The 18,840-nt window shown below is 43.7% G+C and overlaps 1 protein-coding gene across 2 annotated transcripts in view; it reads right to left on the bottom strand.

Annotated features, from left to right (window-relative positions):
- Positions 1-15,474, bottom strand: part of RARB (retinoic acid receptor beta) — a 329,275-nt gene extending 313,801 nt beyond the window's left edge. Inside the window, exons 1-2 of one of the 2 annotated variants that reach the window (XM_042806516.1) lie at positions 15,423-15,474; positions 6,040-6,134 (exon numbers count right to left, since the gene is read on the bottom strand). The gene's annotated coding sequence lies outside the window, so the exon portion shown is untranslated. Of the gene's footprint in view, positions 1-6,039; positions 6,135-15,422 lie in introns of those variants that run through there. The other variant, XM_032996979.2, reaches the window with a different exon arrangement.
- Between the last annotated feature and the right edge of the window lie 3,366 nt (positions 15,475-18,840).

Below are 18,840 nucleotides of genomic sequence, written 5' to 3'. Positions count from 1 at the left end.
GGGGAACAGTGCAAGGAAGGGGTTTCAGGAGAAGCGTGCCGGGAGTCTGACGGCTCTGAAGGTGTTCCCTCCAACTGCTTCTCTCCGACAGAGTTTTACCATCATTGCTGGAGATGTCTAACACCCCTGTGAGACTGCACGTGACTACATACAAGTGAGCAACACAGCTCCTCACAGCTTAGGAAGAGGTAATAACGAAGGATGCCGCGAGCTCCGCTTGGAACTCCTGTAAGATTTAACCTCAATTGAAAATACACAGGCATTTCTTTAACCACCTCTATAGAAAGCCCTAAAACAGTAAGACAGACAGCCAGTAAACAGTAGACAGTACGGCAATGTCACTTCTGTTTCACAAAATCTTGACAGTAAATGCTTGATTCAGTGCATACCATTAAGCCCCCCAAAATCTAAACAATTATAAAAATGAAATTATAGACACAATGATGAATGGCGACAGATGAATTGTTAACAGATCTAGCACCGTATACAAAACCCATTGATTTTCTCTGATTACTACTTAGGTGATCACAGTGTATGAGGTCCTAAGTTGCCTGCTTGCTCCAGATTTTATTAATGCTCCAATATCAGACAACCAATTTGGAAATCAATGCTTACTTCATCATTTTTCTCTGAAGGATCCTATTATTCACAATTGATTTAACAGAAATGAAAGGCCTACCATTAACAAGACCCAGCTGCTGACACTTCTTAGATGAATTATTGAACTTCTAAAAGCGAATTAACTTAACCATCAGCGAGACTTATTGTCTGATGTTTCTCATACCAAAGTCGGTGTATTTATAATTACAGAACCAAGTAGTAGAAAATAGCTTCTTTGCCACCTCCTTAAACACCCACCATATACACCAAGTAAAAATTAAGATTTGCAAAGACACAAAGAGGAGTTATGCACCAAATCCAGCCAGTGGGAGCTCAGCGTCTAACTGCCTTTTTACACCCTTAATCTTCATCTTCTTTCTAAAACTCAAAGATACAGGTCATTTCAGGTTTCAGAAAAAAGGAAATCCAATTTATGCAAGTTACATCTTTTGCCAATGAGATTACTAGTGTCAAAGATCCCTAGAGCTGTCCATGGCCTGCCAAAAAGCCTACAGAAGACAATTATTAATTCCATTTAAGTACAAAGTGAAGATCCGTCTTCTGAATTAAGATAAGAGTAGCAAATATTAGACAATTGCAAGTAGAAGCAGTACTACAACTCCATCCCCAAAGCAGTGTAAATGTACAAAGCAGGAGGCCTATGTATAAAATCTACCATCTGAGTGAAGGGGGCTATCTGCTCAGAATCCATCACGCCCATTTTTGAGTCTAAGAAGGACTATACATTGCCCAAGGTGAATTAAGTTCCTCATGTAAAAGCTTCTGTTCTGCAGATAACAACCTGATCAAAAGTTCAGTACCAAGAAAAAACAGGTTCAGAAGGGCAGTTCATCAGACCAGCCTCTGTGTTGTAATCCTATGAATTATCAACTTCAGCCCCAAACAATATGCATTCCCTAGCAGGTACACTGCTAATAATGCTCTTCATGAAACATCATTGAGAAGTGGTGATAAAAATCGTGAGTGTCAACAGTGTAACACCACCCGGCTGCACTGCTCTACAAACAGCTCACCGTCAAGCACAACGAAGAGTTGTGCTAAGCAGTATGCTATCCTTAAACCATGGCTTAGCAGGGCCACAGCCCTCTAGTGATGTATCAAGAACAACTGTTCAGGTATCAAAACTAGGGAATATTTCAGGTCCTACCAGACTTCTTGATCATCGCTGAATATGCTTTCAAAATGCTGTAACTGCAGTCTCCTTCAGCATTTATCATACTTGCAGGGCTCAACTGGACTATACTTACCTCTGAAGACTTCATCTCAAGACCAAGTTGAGACTCCACGTGCAATACACTCAGAAAGTCTTCTATATTAATAACACAAATTTCTGCCTTCCTTTTATGGTGGAACGATGAGATGACATCCCTGCACCATCCTTTTCACACAAGCTCCAAGTCAATTACTGCTCTCTTGTCAAAGCCCTCAATAGATTTGACTGCTTGCACACAGCTGGAGGCAAAACATCTGGGCCTTTTTTACTAGGGTTAGTGTCGAGGAAGATACTCTTAGAGCAAACCAATCTCTTCTTGAGTACCGTATTTCTCCTTCCCAAACCCCTCCATCTATTTTAACCCCTATCTTACTGGAACTAACTTTTAAAAATTCTGCTTACATTGAACAAAAGGTTCAAAAATTAAGGAAAATTGGAAGGAAAGAAGCCTGACAGACAGAGCCTCTAAGCTCTTAGGTCTTACATCATGAAATTATGATTATGTTGGAAATGTGAGGTACCCAAATTTTTCAATCTCTGCTTCTTCTCTATAAAATAACACTTTTGAAATGGAAGCTGGCTGGCCATAACTGAAGTCTGGTTAAATCTGATATCTGCGTAAAACACATCTCAGCAAGTAAGTTATAATAACTTTTTTAAAAAGACATGGACATTGGCAGATTTCCTGCCTTTCTTGCACTCATTTTTTCCAGTATTTCCCACATTGTGAAATACCTCTTAATGGTATAAAGACAGAGCAGATTGCAAAAGTGGTCCTAGTGGTTCCAATGGGAGTAACGTGGTCAGAATCTGGCATTCAACAAAGTTTCCATTTCTACATAGGCTTCATTTATTTTTCAGTTTAAAAATAAGACCGTATTTTGGCATGTAACTAGAGCTGCTCCTACAACGCAAAAGAAATAACACTGCTGGCAAGCCTGAAAGCTGTTCTGAGACAAAACTGCGTTGGCAGAACTTTTAGAAAACTTCTTTTTGACTAAAGGCAGAATTCAACACCAGCATAAATGGCAGAAACTTCACTGAAATCAATCACGTTACACATGCTTACTTTCTGCAGGTCTGAATCTGCATTAAGTTTATACAAGGCAAACATATTTAGCTGGCATGGAATTTAAATTCTGCTGAACCGATTCTGTTTATTTCTACAAGTATATAACAACTTCCCATCAAACTCGATGATCATTCTTCTGTGAACACTGTTTTCCCTCATACACCCATGCTATTTACTAAATACCATGACCATGCCACACTCATGGTTTCTAATGCAACAGTTATCCAATTCAGGTTCCCAATGGCTAGGATATGATGAAACTACAGTTGCAAGATCTATATTCCTGCACCAATTATGAGCACAGAAGAAAATAACATAAATCTGACATTTCACAACTTCCGAGGGTTTGATCTTGCAACCTACTTTCTAAAATACCTTTTTTTCACGTCATACCCAAGGTTTTTTTAGAGCATGAATAAATTAACCAATGCACAGCGGTGCTCCTTCAACACAGATCACAGCAACATTTGATTCTCAACTTCACTATAGCACAGACAACCATGAAAATATCCAGGTACCTGCACACAGGTGCCAATGCCCTTGGATACCCAGGACATAGCTGGATGATGGATGTGACAAAGAATTTACAAGGAAACTTGCACCGTTTTAGATCAGCTGTTGAAAGCAACTGAACTGAGTCCTTCTTGCCAGAGAGAGAAAGCTATGTGATAAGGGTACCAGGCTGCCGAGGTAAGCTTATGAGTTTGAAGGAAGGGTCACAGCAAGGCCCTCTTTTTTACCTCCTGCCTGGAAATGCGTATTGTTCTTTCTTACTGTGAAAGCAGAGTGGGCAACAGGAGCATTAATTCAGCTACCACAGGCTGGCTTCAACAGACACACGGAAACACGGTAACAAAAAACCCAGCATTTCCCAGTGGGTGCTGTTCCTCCCCTTCTTTAATGGTTGAGTGATCCCAGCTTTGGGAAAGCTCATGATTTTGGCGAGGTGGTAACTTTTTCCTAATGAACACTGGTTAGAGCAGAGAAGTTGATTTTTAAACTTCCATATCTTACGAGATCTCTACAGAATTTCAATGGTTTAGAAAAGAAAAAGGCACTGAGATTGAGAATTATCATCTTGCCAGATACCAAGATCTGCTACAAACAGAGGAGGTGTAAGATTGTCTCAGATAAAAAGCAATACAGAGCTTAAGTACATAAATATTTCTATAGCCAAGTTTCACGCACGGGTAGGCTACCCTACTGTTGACTTGACCTTATATGCAGTTGTTTAAGTATTGAATTGAAAAGCTTCAGTGTCTTGTTTAGCCTTTTTTTTTTTTCCAAAGTGTACTTTCTTTAACCTGTTATACTGTTACCAAAAATAAAAATGACAAAGAAATGTAGACTTCATTTACTTGCCTTCAGATTCTTAAGAATTTCTATCCAATGTACCTCAGTGCATAAACCGCCTCAAATAATTCAGCTAAGCATATTTGCAACACTTCATTGTAAAAGTCAGGCTGCCTACACATATGGTACCTTTCAATAAAATGTAACACTTATTTTAGATGTTTATTGACTTGAAACAATCCAACAAGTAGGAGAAAACATAAGAAGCGACCATTCTATGTTCAGACTACAAATTAATGTGATTCATTTGGGCACCAATGCAACTAATACATTGACCAGATATGTAGTGTTAGAGATTCAAATAAACTTAATATGCTGCTACATTAGGACTGAAATTCTACCCAGAGTTCTCACTGAGAATTAACTACACACTTTTTTCAGTGTAGTATGCCTAAGAATTGGTGTCACAAAATCATCAACTCTTCAGGAATATAAGGCCAATTTGCTACTGCGTATAGGAAGGCATGATAATCATCTTCTTATTTCCACAGTGAAATTAATGTACTACAGGTGTTTCAGAAAGACTTTGATTTTCTTAAAACAAGCAGTCTCCTTCTTTCCGTATGTTATCAAGTCTAACAGAGACACATTTTTATTTAGGCTAAATCATGCCTTATGGGACACACTTATGAGGAAGAAAGGAGGACATGCAACTGGCATTTGAGACATATTGCCAGTGCAGAGCTGCCAAAAGCACACAGCAGGGAGCATGTTTTGGCTATCATGAGCAGAATAAGCATGCACTCCTTAACCACTGCCAGCTGGCATTTGCTTCCAAATACAGAATGCTCACTAGGCAGTTTGGAGACTGGACATACCCCTAACCTTAAACTATGCTCCCATAAAAATGCACTGCTGAGATGATACCTCATTAACCATGCCTGTCTCCTAGCTTACTGCCAAATGAGAAAGACTGAATGACACAGAAAAATCATACATTTCTCCCCATGCACAGAAAAGTACTTAATGGATATCCTAACATACTCTAGTGCTTACAGCAAGAGAGATTTTAAGAGTGTTGGAAGAAGTTTCTGCCAACATCTCAAGAAGAGAAACATCACCACTACTCCATTATACACATCGAAAAAGTAAAATCCAGAGACACAGGGTACCAAGAAAACACAGCAATGAACAGCAAGAGTGGCTGGCACTGCGATTATAAACTATACTATCATGTTTAATACAACCTCTAGCAATCCCCACAACAGAGATGCTCCCTGCTTTATGTGCTGGGGCAGATTTGTGGGTAGAAGATTAATGTCCCCCTCCATCTGCTAATGACTACATAGGTCCCCTGGGCTTTGCACCAAGGGTACTTTGCCCTTAGGATGAAACAAGAAATGGGAATTTGTGTTCATTTCTACATGTGCCTACTATTTCCAGCAACACTACCAATTGCTAAAATGTGTATTATTTCAACTTTATCTACCAAAAACATATTTTATCACGGTAGTTCAACTGTGATTCCAATTAGATTTTCAAAGAGATCAGTTAAAAGGAGAACAAACCAACAGGGGGGCACTTTTCACTTTTACAGTGCTTACCTGACACAGCCTGCATCGGTATTTTCCCTGTAAGTGCTCTATTCATTAACTTTTCACTACATTTTCAAAGTGACTCCACTCTTTTGGATTTCCCTTTCTCTATCACTGATAGCCTGCTGTCATAGACCAAGCAACTCCAAAGGAAGAAATGTACCAGAGACTGCCATGCAAAGGAGAGGGCACTAACTAAAGTCTTTGTTTCCTTCAGGGCATTCTGTGAGGGGATTTTAACTTACCCCCGCAACTGTACCTTCGCTCCTGAGAGCTGGAGGCAAGTCAGAGGGAGCTTGACACCAGGGCAGTCTTCATGGACCTAAGCCAGTTTGACATCCTGGAAGAAAAAGGCAAAAGAGCAGTTACAGAATGAAATTTTGAAGGCAAACGTACTCATCAGAACAATGATGCTGTGGGCAAAATCAGGGAATCTTAATGCTATCTCCACTATCAACAAATGAGAAATCAAAATCAGAGCATTGCATCACTAAAGTCTCAGAATGTGGGCGTCTCAGGTTCATGGCATGCTTCCTCTTCCCAGTGAACACCCCTATCAATTCCAACACCAACCTTCTCCTCAGTGCCAGCTCAAGGAAGAAATAGGTGCCCATGACAAAACTCCCTGTGAGCACCCAAAGGAATTCCAGGGCTGGTCTGCTGTGGTTGCACCAACAGTGAGCACACACAATTAGCTTTCCCCAGTATACTCAACTTAACTTTGGAGAATTAAAAAAAAAGCTGAAATACCCCTGCAGCTGAACCATCAACACAAGAAAATTCTACCCTCTTTTTAAAAGAGGATAATGTGATTCCAATAACGCGACCTCTACCACTCTTTCTGATCCAACTAGACACTGTTTCTGTGAAACCACTCATGCCCAAGAAAAGCGGGACCAGAGAGAAAGAAGGCAAGAGAGAAAAGAAAAGAAAAGAAAAAAAGAAAAAAAAAAAAAAGACAAGAAAAAAGAAATTGCTCTGTACTGCCCTTTTTCATCTTCTGCACAGAACTGTCTGGTCTCAGACAGACTCTACCAGAGCACAGAAACTGCGGCCACAAAAGACAATTCTTATTTCTCTCTCACATCAGCAGCACCACAAAACAATGAGTGTTGAACTAACAAAGTGCTCTGCCTGTCCAGCCCTTAGTACTCCTAATGTTACTTTGAAAACATTTCTCTACTGGCTTCCCAAATGAGGAAATACTCTAAATCAAAGATATACACTTAACATTGTTAAAATTGGTTGTAAAATCCAACCAAAGAACCCGGACTGATTTTGTCTAAAACAGCAGATCTATCAGCAAAGCTATTTCTGTACTGCAATCTTGTTAGAACCAGCAGAGCTGCTCCCATATTTCTGATCTGAATCTAGTGATATTTGGCCTTTTTCTTATGCTTCCTCAACAACAAATCATGCTTTGCAGCTTTCATTTAAAAATTAAAGAAACCACCTTTCCCTTTTATATGTGTACAATGCTGGAAAACGCATCCTGAGTATGATTTAGAAACACAGGGCAGCTAAAAGAGGTTCAAAATTCCTAGTATCTCATGATTACTCAGTCACTCTCATGTCCTTTTGGAAGCCTTGGTGTTTAAAATCTTGAATCTCAATGCTAAAATATATATTTATATATATATATATATATATATATAAAGAATATTAAAGACAAAAGCAGGACTCGAAGAAGGTAAGGGCCAAACCAAAAAACCTGCAGCTTCCATTCCCTGTTGGGTGTACAAGATAGTGTATCTCCCCCCCCAACACCCTTTTGAGCAACAGCCTGCTCTCCTCAATGTGCCTCCTCAATTCCCACCCCACAGCCTGCACAGGTAGGCAGCCACTAGAGAGAAAAGCCACGGATACCTGTGCATCCCACAGAGCACTGACAGCAAACATTCAAGCTTTTATACAAGCCCATTTTACCTTTGCAGAAAGACCACACTCAGTCTGGCCCACAGAGAAAATACAGCAGCCTAGATTGACAGTATTTACTCGCACTGCTGCTGATTATATATATATATATATATGTATACTGTCTCCATCAGACTTTCTGAAAAGTTGAAGAAGAGTCTTCACTTTTAAGCCTGAATCACAGCTAGCATATTCAACTCAAGTACTGGTAATAGGTATTTAATGACATTTGGAAAATAAATAAATAAATAAATTAATTAATTAATTAATACAGGAACAAAACAAAACAAAAACACAATAAAACACAATTGTTTTGGGGGGAGCAGGGGGGTCCCTCCCTCCTTCTCCCACAGGTAAGCATGTACGCACACAGACATACAGGATAGCAAATAAATTTGTTCTCCACTACTGAATTTTCAAATTTTAATATATAGGCATAAATACATGAAGTTCATGTTATTTCAGTGCGATACTGCTTGAATGAATAATGCTGGTGAAATTACAATTCACATAACAGATTATTTGGTCATCACTAACTCGAGGAAAAACTGAAGTCCTAAGGCCAAATCCATGGGGATTTCTGGTGATGTAATTACAAGCTCATACAGATGCCCAAGACAAGTGCTGATATTATGTCTGCCTTAGCACAAAGTTAGTTCTGAGAAATATGAAATGACTCTGAGAAAAAAAACAGCACATCTTATATTCAAGCTGTATATTACAAAACACAAATGGTCAAACATGATGAGACAACAACAGTGAACCAGTATAATGAAGAGTACTCTCATCATATCAGGCCCAAAGGATGTGTCAACAGTCAATCTTAGAGAGCTGCATTAGTCACTTTATCGGAAAAAAAAAAAAAAAAAGCATCGTTTTTTTACAACAGCCATTTCAAATTTCATATGCATTACATACCTTGCCAGACTTGTAAAGAGCTCATCTACATAACCACAGCCAAGTCCAGCAAAGACTACTACCACTCGACCATCTGAGCTGCTCCCAACACATGACACTTTGCCCCCCAGACAGTTTAAACGTGTTCCTTTTGCACGTGCTCTTTACAAAATCATTTTTATTCTAAATTATGTTGCCCACGAGTACTACACAAAGGGCTCCTCTGATCCCACAAACAAATAGCTCTTCCCCTCTAAGAATATAATTAAAAAGGATATTTAGCATCACTCTTATGATACGTATTTTCTCTGTGGGAAATCTTCTTACAGAACCAGAATAATTTAGGCTGGAAAAGACTTCTAGAGGCCACGTCATCCAACTCCCAGTCAAAGCAGTGCTGATTTCAAAGTTAGATCAAGTTGTTCAGAGCCTCGTCCAGTCAAGTTTTTAAATCTCCAAGGGCAAATTCTGCAACCTCCACAGTCCCTGGGTCAGAGCTTAACCATTTTCATTGTTTACTTTTTTCCTTATGCCTAGTCAGAATTTCCCCATTTCAATGCGTGACAACTGCACCTCCTCCTTGCTCTGTACACCCCAGAGAAGAGCACCTCTCTCTGCTCCGTAACAGCCCATCAGGAATTGGAAGGCAGCAATTCACCTTCATTTTCTTGTCTCCGGGCTGGGCCTGATCCAGATCCCTCAGCGTCTCCTCGTACGCCGCGTGCCTCCACCCCCGTCCACCCAAGCAGCCCTCCCCTGGGCTCTCCCCAGTTTGTCCCTACCTTTCTGGCACTGGGGGCCAAAGACTCAACACAGCAATGTTCCAGGAACATCCCTGTCAAGAACAACCATCACCCCCCTCAACCAAGTGGGTCATGCTCTTATTAATACAGCTCCACATGCCATTAGTCTCCATCACTGCAAGAGCACACTGCTGACTCCAATTCAGCATTGCTTTTGAATCACTATATGCTTTTACTCCTACAATTCCCCTACCCTAAGAACAAGGGGTTAGAAGAAAGCAAGTGATGTGACTGGACAACAAATATCCCTTGGGCGATACTACAATATAAAAAAAGAAGCTGATGTTGTAGCTAATATTCTTTGTGAAAAACAAAGAAAAGTGGGGCATGATCTTACAGCCATGGAGGTCAACCCAAGTTTTGCATGAGAAAGGATGGCAATACTCCATATCTTAAGCAGTAAACTTGAAAATCAGTACAGTAAACCTGAAAAGTACTCCGTTTCTTTTTCTGACAAATTTTTCAAGGGAAGTGTTTTAGCTAAAATATTAACATCTGCTGATGGTTGAAATAAGGTTGCTGCTCTGAGCTAGAACTCTAAAGTATTTATGAAAATGCAACAAAGCCTTTCAGGTATTTCACCTTAATCATACAGCATTGCTTTACAAGTCCCCTGACATACAGAGAAGCATCAGCTACCTTACTTTCTGATCTCAAAGCATGTTCTTCGGAGGATGACCGTGGACAAGCAGCACAAAGGATCTGACAGGAGGATGCAGTGCTTTCATGAGTGGCATCCCAGATCACCTAAACACAGATAACTATGGAACAGCAATTTTTACAGTGACCAAGCAAAGAAATATCTACACTTAAAGAAAATGGAATGTGCTTTAGAACGTAGCTATACAACTTCCTGCAGTTGACCCCAGAAAAAATAAAAGACATATGATCTGTAACTTCCTTTGACTTTTCTTTGAACTTCAGATAGAAAACTTTAAAGAGCATGATTTTCTTACTAGTTACTTCTAAAATTTTTGCTAAGTTACACTTCCAAATAGTATCTAATGCTAAAATATCTGCATGTACCAACACCATGGGCTGAAACACCCTCTCAAAGAAAAACAACTTCTAATTATTTTGAGATAGGATGTACTGCATTACTTTGATGAAATGAGCAGTACATGCCATTCAATTGAAAGCATTAATTCCAAAACACTGGCAGGGAATCTTGACATGGGTCAACACAGATACGAGAGGAAGGACACGTGAGAAAAGGAAGATTCGTTACCTGTACAGAGCTACTAAGACCCATCCTCCTTGCCTGGCAGTGCAAAGCATGCCCTCGCGGGGGGGAGTCAGGTTTCATTCAGAGACCCAAGGAAGGCGGCTTTCTATACAACTTCGTAGGATGCTTCCCATATGCAAGAATGGATTTAATAAAGATTCTATTTATCATTTATTTAAAGCTTGTCTTCTATTACTTTGCTACATATTGCTGCCACAGGGAGCAGCTTTTTCGTATCTGCTTAGATAAGAGCTAAAACCTCCAGAATCACGGCTGCCAAATACTCCAGCAACGATCAGCAGCCCTGGACATGAAGACTGTGCTGTGCGAGTTCAAAACCTGCCCCCTTAGCAGCTGCAGAAGTTCCACCCAATAGCACAAAATATGTTTTAACATTGAAAAACAGACATGAAAATATTTATACACACGTGTGTATTCATTTGTGTATACCGTAAGCAGAATACTGCATATTACAGTCATATCCAAAGTAAATCCGCCTTCAGCAATTCAGTAACAGTAGCAGACACAGATGCCTCTAATATTCCACATCAATGAGAGAAAAGTCATGGCAAACACACCAGAGCTGTTGCATGGTGCTAGTGTTAACTGCACCTCTTCAGTGAACCTGCTCCAGTTCTGGAAACCCGTGTGCTCCCAGCCCCACACCCAGCAGCTATAGCAGCTATGCCGCCTATCAGCTCCCCATGCCAGCTTACTGAAGGGGAGACAAGCTGTAGCACTGCACAAGAAGTAAAACAGAAATTAGTGCCTCTCCCGAGAGAGGCCCCTCTGCCCGTACCCAGCACGAACACACACATCGGCACAGGACTCAACTTGGGTCTGAAGTTTTACACGTGATCTGGAAAGGTCTTGCCATCACTTGTCTAACAAGAAGGACAAAATCCACTCTATGTGCAAAGCTTTTTAACACCTCCAAGACTGGCACTTTTACTTCTTCGGGTCTGTTCTTTCTCCCCTTCATCCTATCCTCTCCTTTTAGCTTACGCAGAGACCACCTCTAGAGTGCCATGCTAATTAGCAACAGCTTGCACTCTATATTAAAAACAAAAGTAGCCAAAAAAAAGTCATCTAGTGAAAAGGGAAACTGGATGGCTCATATCCATTTCATCATTTCATTTATATTGGCATATTTTAATTATACCTAAATAATTTTAATTCTGATCAGCGGACTTGACATAATTGCTGAAAAATATAGTAATACATTAAATGTGTGATGTGGTAGAGTCTCTTGCCCTACAGAGTTGCTATAAGTCTTCCAAAAAACTATATGGCTGTAATCAAAGCTGACATTAATAAGCTCCACTGTGTCAGGATATAAGAAAGAGGTGAACAGAAGAGAAAAGTTAAGCTGCTGTAGAAAATACATCCAAAATCTCTAAAGTATTACTTCAACAAACTAAATAAATATTTAATAAAATGAAGTTCTTTCTGCTTTCACTAACACAAGTAGCTCCTACAAAAAAAAAAAAAAAAAAAAAGTATTGTTTATAGGTAAGTGTCTATTCTACAAATTCTCTACACTTTCCTGTATTTCATCTGTTTTTTTCCCAGTGGGCGTAATTCTGTTATTTTATGTGTGTACTTCCTATATGTTCAACATTTTCCAATCTACCTACCTTGAATATGAACTAAACTACAGATTACAGAGAATAAAAAGTTAAATGACTCTTCAAGTCCTAAAGATTTCCCAGTATTGCAGCAAATGGAATACTGCACATTGCTTTGAAGGAGGGAAATTTAACTGACATTTCGTCAATATCTTGGGACCCCAAGATTGCCTCCTATAATATTGAATATTTAATCAGAACATGACCTACAAAGAAGCAAAATTTGTCATATTTTTTTCCCCAATGACTTGCCTAAGTTTTAACAACAATTTGCACTTACAATATGCACTGTAATAGACTCCATTATTATAATTAAAATCAGCTAAGCTTTATTAGGGAATTTCAATAACTACCATCTCCTCCTAATATATAAACAAGGAGTGAGTCGGTGATATTGAAAGACAATAGATTTAAGGCAGAAAAGTTAGAGTTCAATGCTACAAGATATTACTGAAACAGGTCATTAAACAAGCAAGAACGTATTAAAGCCTCCTGCACAACGTAACTGTAGCTGAGAATGATCAGAAGAAACTTCCACCGTGACAAAAAGCACACAGTAACTGCTCACAACAGTTGGATGATACCAGCCAGACTTTGCATTACATCTCACGGAGAAGCAGCAGCTTTTTAAATCATTGCTGATAACACATACTAGGAGAATCATGCCCTGGGGTACAAAGTAGTGGAAGATGAGATATTTGTCTTCAAAATACTGGTGGTTCATATGAGAAATGCAAGTATTAGCACAGATCTAGTTGAACCTACTTGCAACTCTGATTCTACACATGTGTAAATCCACAGAAGTCAACAAGGACTTTGTTTATACTACATATCTCTCCCACCATATCCATAAAGACAGATGTGTGAAAATGGATGATCCCTTCCAGGCACATCTGGTTCAAACTCTTACTGTACATACCTGTGGGCACCTCATAATTGGAAATTTGCTAGAATAACTCATTTCATTCTACAGAAACACGGGTATGTGAGAATACTGAGCCTTCTACACCTTGCCCACACTAGAGACCCATTACCCCTGAAACGAGCTAGTATCAATGAATCACTTTTACTACAGACAAAACTACTTCAGCACACAGCCAAAAGGCATGATAGCGAAGCAGTCCTTGGTGGTGTCAGTCCTTCTACCTGGGGAGAACCTGATTTTCAAGCGTAACAGCATATAGCCTTACCATACTGCTCTTGGGGTGAATTAGCCTGAAAATGCAAGTGGACTGAAAGACCCTTCAGCTCTGCAAGAAGGTGCAGGAGAGAAAGAGACAAGACGCAGGGTACCCCAAAGTGCGACCATCGGCTCTGGAGCCAGGCTTCGCGCTCCTCACCAGCACGCTTAGTCACAGAATAATGACAACCCTGGTTACCTACACTGGTAAGCACTCTCATTTACACTACTATACAAGGACAAATCCTGCAACCCTTCGTCTAGCAAAACGTATTTCACTGGAAGCTTACCCACATAAAAAGCTGAGGATCAACCTTCTCTGATCGTTAAATCAGACGCAGGCAGATGCTGACACATCAAGCTCTTACCCAGGGCTCGGTTCATAAAGAAAGATTTAATTAATATTTTAAAATCAAAACCACCTTTCTTGGTTAAAAGCAAAACACACACCAACTCTCAATGTTCTTATTTTAAGAGCAGTGCTTTTTTCAGTTTTGCTTCCAACTCTTCCCAGAACTGCACAACCAGAACTGCAGACAAGCGATGTCCACGTAGCAACTTCTACCACAATGCCACAACTGGTCTAAATTTACACCGACACCACTTTACCTTAAATCAGCTTTTCCCACACGCACAGGCTCTTGCACTAGGTACTGAATTCCTTCAGTTAACCACAACGTCATCTACAATTAACCTGTGCTTCCTAAACTTCTTCAGGAGAGCTCTACCAAGAGTAAGAGCTGCAGAGCAGCCTCAGTGCATTTCCCCTCTCTGGGCTGTTGCTGTACTGTTCTTTGGACCCAGCGTGGACCCTGAACAACGGTATTTGGTGTTGCTCCATTAAATATTTTGTTTTCAGAATTCATGCTATTATTTCCCGTCTCTCTTCAAAGTATGAAGTTAGACCGCTTTTATTGCCAGTGATCTAGCCCTTCATGTTTTGTTACACATAGCTTGCTAAAACGCTGTTAAGCACGCCTCAGCCAAAGGCAAGACAGCAGCACTATCAAAGCCGGCAAAATTCTGCCACAGATACAAATGACTGAACCGTCAGCCTAAACACAAACAGCAGCGTGCCCCTAGAAAGCGTCAGAACTGCACGGACAGCGTTCGCGTCACCCCCCCGCGCCGCAGCCCACAAGCCAGGCACGCTGCCGAGCCCCCTCCACGCGGCAGCTGTTACACCCCTGCCCCGTGCCCGCAGGAGGGGCCCCGCGGCCCCACCCACGCAGCGGGGGCCCCCGCAGAGGCGCCGAGCCCGCGGCCGCCTGCCCCGCTCCTCAGGTCCGGGACTAGTGCGGGCGCCCGCGGGCGGGCCAAGCAGGCGGCTGGGGGGGGGGGCGCAGGCACTGCAGCCAGCCGAGCGCACCACTGCTGCCGTTCTGCTTCCGCACTCGGAATCACTTTGTACAGTCGGCGCTGCCAAGACCCATTAGCTTGTTTTAAGCAAATCTGTAAACAACAAGACTTTTTTTTTTTTTTTTTTTTAACAACCACCCGCTCGTGCGAACGCCGGCAGGCAGGGCAGCAGCCGGCAGCGGCACGGGGGTTATCAGGGTCCCGAGCGCAGTTCAGCGCTTCCTACGCGCGGCTTTACACCGCCGAATCGCTCCCGAACGAACGACGTGTCGGGCGCGCTTTTGTCTGCAGCGGAGAAGGGACGAAGCACCCAGGCGGAACTCCAGCCGCTCGTGGGATAAACACGGCAACAATCACCGCGCCGCCGACCCGCGTCCCGCGGAGCGGCGGGGGACGACGCGCCCCGGCACCCAGCGCTGACAGCGCGCCCGACCGCCGGCGGGTCGGGGCAAGCGCGGCCCCCGCGGGGGCACGGACACGCGTGGAAGGGGACGGGGGCGGGGGGGGGGAAAGGTGCCCCGCCGGCCGGAGCTGCGAGGGGACGGCCGGCAGCGCGCTCCCGCTCCACGCCCCCCGCAGGACGCGGCGCGGCAAGGGGGGAGCCCGGCCCGGGCCGCTTTACCTCCGCAAGCTGCTGCTGCTGCCGCTGCTCCCGCCGCCGCTGCTGCTCCCGCCGCCGCCGCCCCGCCAGTGCAGCCGGTAGCGGCGGCGGCGGCGGCGGCAGCCCCGGACCCCCCGCCCCGCCCCGCCCCGCCCCGCCCCCTGGCGGGGCCGCCGGGGGCTCGCGCGCCCCCTCGCCGCGCGCGGGTCTGAGGGGGGCGCGCGGGTGTGGGTGGAGGGGCGCGGGGGGGCCGTTCCCGCCCGCGCGGGGTGTGTGGAGCGGGAAGAAGAAGAAGAAGACGAAGGGGTGCCCCCCCCCCCGACTACCCCCTCCCGCCGCTTCCCCCCACTTCCCCCCCGCCGCTGAAGGTCTCGCCGCGCGGGCGCTGTCAGCCGGCCGCCTCCCACATGGAGCCGGGGCACGGTCCCGCCGGCTGAGGGGAGCCGCCCCCCCCCCCCGCCATCCCGCCCGACGCCCGGGTCCGGGACCGGCTTCGCCCCCTCGCCCCGCAGCCGCCGCCGCAGTGCCCGCCGTGGCGGCCGCCGGGGGAGGTTTTCCTGCCGGCCTGGCCCCGCTGGCAGCACCCTCAGGGCCGCCCTGCCGTGCCTCTCGCCCCCCGCCATGCCAGGGCCGGGGGGACGCCCGCGTTTGGGCCCGGCGGGCGGCCCGCGGAAGCACGAGGTGCCAAGTGTGAGATCTCCCGCTAGGGGAAAAAAAAATAAAAAAAAAATAAAAAAAGTCCCGAAAGAGAGGGAAAAGGTGTGATGATGCTCGGGTCGGGATGGGCGGCTGGCTGCAAGCTCTCCCTCCCGGCAGCTGGTGGGGCCTTCGGCCTCATCTGAGCTGCCGCTCATCGCAGCTGGGCGACTGCAAAGTCTGTCAGAGATAAACACTGGCAAAAACACACTATTCAGATTTTTGACAGCTGTAATGAGCTCAAGGAAGAATTAGATAAACATTATTAAGTGTAATAAACACATGTCAGCATTAGGCAGTCTTGTGTGGAAATGTTGGTAAAAGCCATGGCGAAGGCTTTATTCATAATGTCTTTTTAACTTTATGTAGCTGGTGTAATAGGCCCTGCGCTTTGCTGTTGCCTCGACGGAAAATCATTACCCGGTAATAGATGAGCCAGTTCGGAAGGAGAGCCACTGGGATACTGCACGCTTTCATTCAGAGATGCTACATATTAGAGGAAGTAGCAGGAGGCCTGCCAACTTTCCCAATTTAATTATTAAGCTGTCAGTTCCTGACTCCTTGTTTCAACTTCCTGAGGCAACATCTGGCTGTAATAACAAAAATAAATAAATAAAATAAAATTTGATCATTCACTCAGCAGCATTCTATTTGCAATGTCCTTTTTACTGCAACTTTTATGAAAAACTCAATACGGGGGATCTGGACCCAGCATCTCTCTGAACTACCCAAAAGTAAAGATGAGAATACTTTTGGCTGTGATCCTCAAGGCAAAGCTGTGCAGAAGGCTACATCATACTTGAGTTTTTTTCATCAAGTCCGGTGGTGTGCATTTTAATCTTCCTAATCCTTCTTTTATTCAGAAGAACATCAGCTTTTTTTCACTGCATAAAGCTGAATTATATGACTTTGGGAGATAAAAAAAATAATAAATTCTTTTGCTAGCCAAGAATTTTTGCATTTTCATCAAACACTGCTTCAGAAGGGTAATGGTGGTTTCAGAAAAAAAAAAAAAAAATCCATAAAGGATATCAGATTTAAATGCTACCAAATGTGAGCGAAACACTGAAGAGAAGTTTTAAAATATCTATGACTGCGTCTTCACGTGTTCTCTGGGTCTGTTTCATATGATGTGACAGCTTCAGCTCACAAGTCGTTATTGCAGTGGCTTTTGGAACTGTATGCCTCTTTTTTTTTTTTTTTTTAACATATCCTCGCTCAAATACACACACACGCTTACAAAAATATGTATCTATATATGCACACATGCACACAGAGAGACAAATGAGTGACTCAGCTCTGCCTTGTACTAGCTCGATCCGTTTTCAAAGCTCCAGCACTGTTCCCTCTCCTTCCCTAAAACGCCGAAAGCCACCTTCCCCACGCCGCTTCTCGCGCTGCCAGGGCGCGGAGCCTCGGACAGCGCTGGGCCCTGGCGGCTGCCTTCAGTGGGTCGCCCTCTCCTAAAGGCCCGCCTGCAGGTCAGAGGCCAGCCCGGCCGTTAACCACCCCGGGGCAGCCTGGGCTTCAGCCTGACAGCCCCGGGGAACCCTGAAGGCCTTTTTCCTGGTGGTCGGCCGGAGCCGGAGCCGGAGCCGGAGGCGAGGAAGGGAATGGGGGTGTGGAGGCGGTGGGGCAGGGGTGCTGTGGGGTGAGCACCCTCGCCCACGGCCGGCACTCGCACCGCAGGGCGCTCTGGTCTCTCCGGCGGGACGTGCGTGTGGCGGCGGAGCAGGTGAGTGCCAGCTGGGCGAGTGTGCCCGCAGCGCCTAATTCGCTACCTCCGAGCGCGACTCTTCCCCTTAGTGCTCCCACAGAAAGCACTCCTCCTGCGTTTCCCATCCCATTAATTCTCTTTCCCATTAAGAAGTTAGGGGTAGAGATCAGAAGAGTCTGAAGCCAATGTTGCTGTCATTTGGGCTCCTGTCAGACGCTTGACATTATGTCTTTTTTTTTTTTTTAATTTTTTTTTTTTTTCTCTCAGAAGTTTCCTTCCTCTTGTAGCCTGGAGGAACTTCTGGAACATTTTATTGATTTCTTAGCAGCTCTCCACTGGAACTCCTCATAATTCCTGGCTTCCTAAGGCTCACTGAGTACTTTTGCTTTTATATCCTCCAGTTCAAGCAGCAGAAAGGCTAACTATCCTGTTAAGTAGGGCAGCCTTTCTTAAATCATCGAAAGAACTCTGGATAATCCTTTCATACCTGTCTCCCATCTTCAAGTGAAATGACTATGCCTCTTAAGTCCTCGTAGGAGGGGATTGAATACTTCATATAAATTCTATTCAAGATTCTCCTGTTTTCCCTACAGTTCAGGAAAGATCAGTCAGATTCTTCCTTTAGACTGTAAAGAAGAAAGAAAATAGAGCGAGGGGAGAGTGTTGAAAGTGGATTTTCTGGTCAAATTCTATTTATCATTTTTTCTACCATTAGCCAACTTCCACGCATATGGCTCAGATTTATTTTTAGAAAAGTCACCTGGGATTTAAAAAAAAAAAAAAAAAAAAAAAAAAAGAATAAAACATTTCAGAATGCTCTGGACCAAAGCAATGTTTCTGAGACAGCAGCAAAGACTACACCGAGTTCTGTGATCAGATGCAGCTTTGAAAACTTTTGCCTAGTCTCTTGCTACAGGAAGTAGAGTTTGTACTATAGGAAGGAGAATTTGTATACATTAAGGAGTCTATAATCAATTTCCCTACTTTTTGCTAAGGAGATCCCTTGACAACTTCTGTACTATATAT

This window comes from Tyto alba, unplaced genomic scaffold (assembly GCF_018691265.1).
Source record: "Tyto alba isolate M040663 unplaced genomic scaffold, T.alba_DEE_v4.0 Super-Scaffold_46, whole genome shotgun sequence".
NCBI lineage: Eukaryota > Metazoa > Chordata > Aves > Strigiformes > Tytonidae > Tyto > Tyto alba.
This window is presented reverse-complemented; position numbering and strand designations above follow the sequence as displayed.